Source organism: Spermophilus citellus (assembly GCF_964194105.1).
Source record: "Spermophilus citellus genome assembly, chromosome: 2".
NCBI lineage: Eukaryota > Metazoa > Chordata > Mammalia > Rodentia > Sciuridae > Spermophilus > Spermophilus citellus.
In genome coordinates, this window is record NC_138183.1 from 4817416 (window position 1) to 4825828 (window position 8413).

Genomic DNA, 8413 nt, shown 5'->3' on the forward strand with positions numbered 1-8413 from the left:
CACCTGGCTCTCTCCCTCCTGCCCCCGGCTCCCTGGCCCTTCATGCATTTTTCATCTGGACTCACCACTCCTGCAACTCCTGCCCGTGAACAGCATTGATCGCTGATGAAGCCATCAAGTCCAGCCAACAACTCTACTTCTTTAACCCCAGGCCCTGTGGCTCTTGCCCCCCTGCACTGCATCCCTCCCTTACACACTGCAGCCTGCAGAGGACTTCCCCATCCCCCCGGCCCACCCCGTGCTTCTGTCCTTATTTGGTGAGTGTATTTGAAGACAAATATCTAAGAAACCAGATTTTGCATGACATTTCACCTGTTTCTTAACACATATCTTGGCCAGAAGTCCTTTTATTTGTTTTTAAACAAAATTAAACAGATTTTAAACAGATCCCCCTGTTTCCAGGACCTGTATAAAAACGAAACTCAGCATTAGTTATCTATTACTGGTAACAGATTACTTCTAAACTCAGTGGTTTAGAACAAGCCTACCTCCCAGTTTCTGTGGATCAGGGGCTCTCCGCCTCTTAGCTGAGTGATTCTGCGTGAGAGCCTCTCAGGAGGTTGCAGTCAGAGTGTTAGATCTGCCAGCCAAAGCTCCCCTGGGCTGCAGGACCTACTTCCAAGATGGTGCACCCATGTGGCTGCCAGTAGGAGGCCTCATTCCCCACCAGTCCCCACCTCAAACACTGCTCCAGCCACAGTCTGTCCGTCTGTCCACAGGGCCGCAGTGCCTTTATGACCTCGCCTTGCCTACCAGGGCTTCCTCCTCATTAGAAGTGAATCCCTGTCTGGCCCACATGCAGGGAGAGGGGGATGGGGCTCCACCATTTGTGCCCAAGAGTTTGTGGACATATTTCAAGTTATCAGTCTGCCCTCTGGTCACAAATGCTTTTCATGTCTCCCCCCAAAAAATAGGCTTGAGGGCTATTGCCCTCAAAAATAGCCCTCAAAAATCCCCACCATGGGAGCATGGCATCCAGGATCTGGCACCCGGGGAGGAGCCCATGGGAATTCCCCAAGTGCAGCCCTCCAGTTAAGGTCCTTCCCACTGAACTGCCAGCCAGGAACCAGGAACCCACCCCCAGGCCCAGCGCTTAGCAGGTTAGGTGTGGGACAGCCACAGCAAATGCCACCCCTCCCTCCCTCCTGCTGCAGCACGGACACCTGGTGACTTCCACACCTAGACCCTGAATCAAGGAGCAAGGCCAGCTTCTGTCATCCAAGTCCCAGCTCAAGTCACCTCCCAGCCTGTCACTCTGTGGTGTGGCTCAGTGTGGGTGCTTGGCCACCCCTGGCACTCTGAAGTCATTCTGCTTGTTTTCTGCTGCATGCTCACCCCCACAGGCAGGCGGTCCCTGTGGGAATCTAGTTCATCTTCTCACTGCTCCCGTGAGCCTAGAACAGGGCACGGCCAACAGCAAGCATTCCATAAGTACTCATGGAATAATCAGAGTCACCAGGGAGGGGCCCCAGAGTCCTCCAGGTGCTGCAGAGGTTGGGATGAGGACTGGACGTTGCGTCCAGGGTGTCAGTGTGGTGTGCTCTGGGACGGTGACAGCATTGTGCCGCACGGAGGGAGCGTGTTAGGGCGTGGCCAGCTGCCAGCAGTTGGTGCACGCAGGTGGGGCGCGTGCGAGTCCCTGGACTCTTCCCAAGACTGCCGCAGGAGAGCTCTCAGAGTGGGAGGGAGGGAAACGAGCCCGATGCTCTGGTCTCCCGGGGTGGGGGGGCCCAGCCCCAGGACTAGCCACCCTCTCCTGCGGGCTCTGCCAAGAACGGAGAGGCCTGCTGCCTGTCAGTGCAGCCCCGGATTCACCCGAGCCCTGGAGCCTTCACAGAAAGGAAAAGGGTGTCTGCGCTGCTCGCAGGTAGGCCATGGACACTGGGCATGGAGCCTCTCGGCGCCAGCCCTGCTGCCCAGAGGCGCTGCTCAGGAGCAGGAGGCCTGATTGGCAGCTCACCTCCCTGAAGGCACGGCGGCCTCCTGCCCCTCCCTGCCTCCCTCGCCTGGCCCACCTCAGCCTTCAGACGCTCCGCTCCAGCCACACCCTGCCCAGCTCCTCTGCTTTGGTGGCTCCCTTCGGCTGGCCTGCTCTTCCCGGCCCTGAGCTCTGTCCTCTGACACGCCACCTTCAGAGCACCCACCCCCTCATTGCCAGCCCACATCATGGTCTTGCCATCTCCGCGGACTGAAAGGCGGGGACAGCAGGGGTCCAGCCTGGGCGGGTGGCCTGTACCTATTCACTGAATCAGGGAGCTGGGCTCCAGCCACAGTTGGCGTGCACCCTGCAGAGCCCACCCCCCTGGCCCTTCACTTCTTGGACAGGGAAGGAAACTGGCCCCAGATGGCGGGGTGGGGGGAATTCAGAGACAAGGACGGGACCTTATTCCTGAGTCTGCCCTGGAGTGACACGGTCAGCTCTGGGATTTAGGAAGGTCAGTGTGGTGCGTCATGAGCAAGGATGGCAAGCCTGGTCAGGCGCTGCCCGGTTCCCAGGAGGGCCCCAGGGGCCCTGAACACCTGTTCCTGTCACCCACCTCTGCTTGGAGGTGGGGTGACTCCACACAGCACCTCTGCTGCCCACTCTGGCCCCTCGGAACCTCCTCCAAGGCCACCTTGAAGTGGCGGGAGGGAGGTGCCCTGGTCGTGGGTGGCACAGGCGAGCCTCCCTGGGGGCCCACTCTCCTCACAGAGGAGCGGGTGGAGGAGCAGAGCTGGTGGTGTCCAGGACCAGCAGCTGCTTCCTGGAACCTTCTGGCCCCCCACCACACGGTCCCCCAGACCACACCCAGGGCCCAGGACCACGTGTTCCCTCTGGATTTCATTCTCCCAGAGGTGCTGCCCAGAGTGTCCCCCCTCTTGCTCCCGGGAACCACTGCTGTGCTCGCTGACCGTCACCCAGCAGGACCTTTCATGGCCAATTTCGAGGGGTTAATGGGACGGCGGGGACAGTACCTAAATAGCTGTGGCCGGGCACAGAGCCGCGGGCTCCCTCTCCCCTCGCGTCCTTTCTCCCGTTCCTAAATACCAAGATATTCTGGTCCCGTCCCGACTCCCCCAGGCCCTGATTCACGCGGCTGTGCTTGTGGGCAGTGTGAGGCATCTGTCACCTGCAGCCGTGAACTTGGATGGGCGGTGACACCCGCGAGGGCACCAGGCAAGAAGCTGGCATTTGAGCTCAGAGCAACGTGGCTTTGCAGATGTCTTTGGGGCTGAGTCAAACCACCGGAAACCATGCGTGTGACTAGTGGCGTCCACTCCCTTGATGTTTGCTTTCTGGCCCCGAAGGGTGCATGTGGCTCACCTCGCTGGGCTCCCAGGGTGTTGGAGGCACCAGCAAAGCCCCTCCCACAGCCCCTTGGTCTGGACTCCGAGTCTGGTTCCTCATCCTCACAATGACACACTCGAGTGCCATCCTCAGCTGGATGCTGGGCTGAGGGACAGGAAAGCGGTTCGGGCTGTCATGGAGGGCCTGCCCTGTGCCCAGCTCAGGGAGACCTTTCCAGAGCAGGTGTTGAGATGAGAAGGGTCTTAGTCTGTGTTGCGCTGCTATAACAAAAGTCCAAGGCCAGGTCACTTATGATGTACTTGGAGGCAGGGACGACCCCAGGGAGTAGGCACCTAACGCCCACTAGACAGAGGATCCTGTAAGGAAGACCCCCAAAGGCATGGCCCCTCTCCGGAACACCCACTGTTCCTCATGGGGTGAGAGCCATTCTGGTGATGGGAGGGGCTGTGCCTGGGGAAAAAGCATCACAGAAAACTCACCCCATTTGACCCCTGACTTGGCCACACGATCTCTATCACAGGGAGGAAGCACGTCACTGCATAGAGCTCACCAGGACGGAGGGTGCCAGCCTGTGGATCCCAAAAGGACCCTGGGCTTCCGTTCACCTCCTGTCCTCTTCCCCACCTCCCCAGATCTTAGCAGCCAGGTGGGCACATGCCTGGCTCAGCCAATAAGATGCTTCCACCTGGCTTTTGGATTCTGGGCCAGGAGAAAAGGCTAAGTGTGCACATCTGGTGGTCCCCGTGCCAGCCCCAGTGCCCAGTCTGTTCTTGGGGAAGCCAGGCTGTGGTCCAACTGCCCGCCAGCCTGGGTTTCTGCCATCTCTGCTTCTGCTGTCGATTCCAGGGGCTTCTGGGGGCCACTGTTCCCCTCTCCTGGGTAAGCTGCCTCAGTCACTGCGGGCAGAGGAGGCACAGCCCTGGCCGCACCCCCAGCCGCACGCCGGACACACAGTAAGATCCCCCCCAGCAGACCAGCCCCTGTGCAGCCGAGCCCCTGGATGGGGTGGCTGGCTCCTGGGTACAGACCCGACAACCTAAGAGCCGTTGTCACCGCTGCTGCTACACCTGGTCACAGCCACCATGAGGACTCCCTATGGGCCTGGAGGAAGACTGGTGTTGGCCCAGTGTGGCCGCCAGACCCAGGATGGCTCGTCCTGCAGAGGGACAGGGACCCTTGTGCTCTGCACCATGGGCCTGTCCCCCCGGCCAGCGTGGGCAACCTCCTGGCAAAAGCCACGGGAGGGACAGGAGCTGGGATTCCAGCTGTTTCAGCCATGGGCAGTTCCTTGTCACAAGAGCCAGATTTGTTCTTGAGCTCTTGGGAACGTGCGACCCTTCTCAAGGTGACGGAGCAAAGCTACCTTCCCGTGTGAGGCTGGTCAGGGCAGGGAGAGGTGGCATCCGTGTGGCCTTGGTGAGGCCTCAGGTGAGGGGTGAAGGTGACACAGCGTCCTGTCGACTCCCAGGCGGTTCTGTCCTCTGTCCTGGTGGCAAAGCCCCCCACATTCGTGCACTGTGCCTCGAAGCTGCCCTGGCCTCTCCCCAAACTCAGCTCCCACCTGGGCTGGGGCCATGTCTCTGCCAACACCAGCTCCCAGCAGCCAGGTGCTGGCAGGGGGGGCCCCTGCACTCACCCCTCGGGGCGGCCTGTCGAGCGGCCACCTGTGAAACAGTGAATGCCACTCATGGTCCTGTTCACACAGGGGCCAGTGTGCCACCAAGGCCCTTCCTAGCTCTTCTCACTTCCCATGCCACAGTGAGAAACCTGAGCCATCCCAGCAGCTAGGAGCAGACCCCAAGCCCTGGAAATGGCAGGTGTGTTCAGAGGATGGGGGGCGAGTTGAGCCGTGCGAGGGGAGAGGGCAGTGCAGGGGGCCCACAGAGCAGGGGGCTGTGTGTTTGGGTGTGTCCAGGGCTCCCGTGGGACTCTGATAACAGCTGTGGACTCTCAGAAGAGAAAGACAGGTGCCCAAGTCACACAGGCTGTTTCTGGGCTGGTGGCCCCTGCAGCTGGCACAGGCTCCGCTGGCCTGGCCACGGAGACACGGGAGGAAGATGGGCCACGAATCCAGGCCCCTCCCTTTTCCCTTCCCCAGACACATTCTGCCTCCTCTGTCTTCCCGGGAACCACCTGCCACCCCACAGCCCGGGCCAGGGCCCCAGAGCCACGGCTGCCACCTCACCCAGACACCCCGGCCCTCCACACTGCAGCTCCTGGCCTCCTGCTGCCTCTTCCATGGCAGCCACCGAGACCTTCCCAAAGCCCAGTTCAGACCAGGGCCTGCGTGGCCTGGCCTGGCCACCACCCTGCCAGCTGCCCTGCCCTGCCCCTGCCCTGCCCCCGCCCTGCCCCCACCGGACCTCGGTGGCACTCACAGCTAGAACACGCACCCTCACCCTCAGAGCTCATCTGCCTTGTCCCCCTGAGGGCCAGGCTGTGACCCTGCTGGCCCACCACAAGCCAGGCTCTCTGCACAGCGTTGGCACACAGGAGCCCCCTGGAGGTTCTTGTCACCTAAGGGGCCCCTCCTGAACCCTCAGGACACAGTCCCGGCTCCAGGGGAGGTGTGCACTCCTGGGCAGGACCAGCTCCCGGTGGCCCCCAGAGTTGCCATCAGAGGTGTCTCATCTCAGGGCCGGAGGTGCAGGCCGAGCTGAGGTAGTCACGTGGGTTTTGTCACTGAGGTCTGAATCCAGAGAAGTGAGGCCCCATAGTGGGGACAGAGCCAGATGCCCAAGCCACATCAGCATGGCCTCACGCTGGCTCCCCGGGGAAAGGGACGTCAAGGACCAGTTGGGGCTTCTCACAGGCAGATGACCACCACCGCAGGTGATTCCCCCAGGACCCCCGGAGGTGAGGTGACCTCCTTCCCTCTCCCTGATGGAGGAACCAAGGCTCCGAGTGGATAAGGGACCAACGCTAACCAGTAGAAGAGGCGGAGCTCCCAGGCCATGTGCGTCCCCCTGGGCAGGAGGAACACAGGGGAACAGTCTGAAGGGCCACGGGATGTGCAGGAATGGCCCTGCCTGGGCACCCAGAGGGCTTCCCAGAGTGGGGCATCTGAGGTGGGCCTTGAGCAAGAGGAGCTGGGTGGAGCACCCCTTGAAAACCAGCGGGCAGGGCCCAGGACCACAGTGCCCCCTGGGCCTAGCACAGCCCTTGCTCCCACCCCCTCCCCCCAAGGAGCCGGCATCTCGGTGCACGTGTGGCTGCAAACTTTCAGCTTCCCTGGGCCCACATTCCTGGGCCCAAGGGGCAAGAGGCCAGCAGAACTGGGTCCATGCGTCCAGGGCCTCTCCCCACTCCCTGCATCCATAGCAAACCTCCCTGGCTTTGGAGGGAGGGGGCCCCACCGTGGGAAACCAGGACGTGGGTGTCACACCCTCACAGAAGGCCTCAGGATGAGGGTCTCTGGGTGAGAGGAGGCCCCAGCCCCTCCGAACCTTGCTGTCTCCTAAAGCAAAGCGCAGCTGTCCAGCAGGACCCTCCCGCTCCCCAGCCTCGGAGCCTGTCCTCAGGACTTTCTGGCATCCCTACAGCTCAGGGTGCAGCGCCCAGGGGCAGGGGCAGATGCTTTTCAAGCTTTCTGGGGGGTTCTTGCCCCTTTCCAGGAACCCATGAAGGATGACAGGCAGCTGACGCCCTCTCAGGCCTGACACAGCCTTTCTCCGTCACAGTGTCCAGCTATAGAGACCCGTCTTTAAGGACCGCCTCCCCCAGGAGCGTGGTTTTCTCTCCAAGCCTCTTCTTTTTTTTTTTTTTTTAAAGAGAGAGTGAGAGAGGGGAGAGAGAGAGAGAGAATTTTTTTTTTTAATATTTATTTTTAGTTCTCGGTGGACACAACATCTTTCTTTGTATGTGGTGCTGAGGATCGAACCCGGGCCGCACGCATGCCAGGCGAGCGCGCTACCGCTTGAGCCACATCCCCAGCCCTCTCCAAGCTTCTTTGGAAACCATCAACCTGCTATGTGCAGGGGAGGAAGGTGACATGCTTCATCTTCACCAAGCCACTGGCCCCCTAGTGGCACTAGGAAGCCTTCGGTGATCAAAGGCTTCCAGGAGGACAGTGGCCAGAACAAGCCCGGGGACAGAGGATGGCCTGGCTAAGGGCTGGAGAGGAAGTCTGGGCTGGGAGGGAGGTGGGGGCTGAAGAGCCATGCCTGGGGGCCCAGGCAGAGGACCACAGCTCACCTGCCCTGAGGACAAGACCTGGACCATGTCAGAGAACGGGCAGGGGACAGAATGCCCAAGGCGGGAATGAAGCCCTCAAGCAAGGACTGAGGTGTGAATGACAGGCTCCTGGGTGGTCCTCCTTTCACCTGGTACCTCTTCATCTTCCCACCACTGTCCCCTGGCCCTGAGGCACTGGGTTATTGGTCTTGATTCCTCCCCTCCCAGCAGGTGGTCAGCCATGGCAGCTCAGCGTTCCAAGACAAGGTCGGGAATCAGAACCAGAAATGAAGGCAGCGTGCTTCTACCATGTCCTGTGGACCTGAAGCAGTAACTGGCCCACCCAGACTAAGGGGAGGGGACAGGGACCCCTCCTTTCAAAGGGAGAAGTTCATAGAATTTGTGACCATCTTTGATCCATCACAGTCATGGAAAGTACATCAGCCATCAGAAGGGCTCCGCTCCACGAGGCGGCTCAGGGACACAGGCCAAAAGCCCTGCCATTCTCTTCCTGGAATCACCAAGGCTGCCCTGGTGTTAACGTCCTGCTGGCAGGTGCTGGGGACAAGAGGCAGGGAGGATCCCACGGGGGCTTATGGGCCAGCGGGGTAAGTGTCACTCCCATGCACTCTCCATGGTCAGCACTCAGCCGTGGCTCCACCAAGCCCAGGGAGGAAGGAAAGGCCCACAGCTGTGGACCTGGAGGAAAGGGACACAGGTGGCAGGTGTGGCCAACCCTCCGAGGAGCAGACGGCTCCAGCAGCAGACAGGGTGCCCAGGCCCCCACTGGCAGCCCTGCCCGGTGCTTCCACTCCTCCAGGCACATCTGAGCCTGTGTGGCTGCGTCAGGGGTCTGCACCCTCCGTGGTGGCTTTTTGTGGTGGTATCTGCCAGTCCCCCTGCTTTTCAAAGGGAGCCATCCCTCTGTGTGCAGGAGCCTTCAGTGCCTCT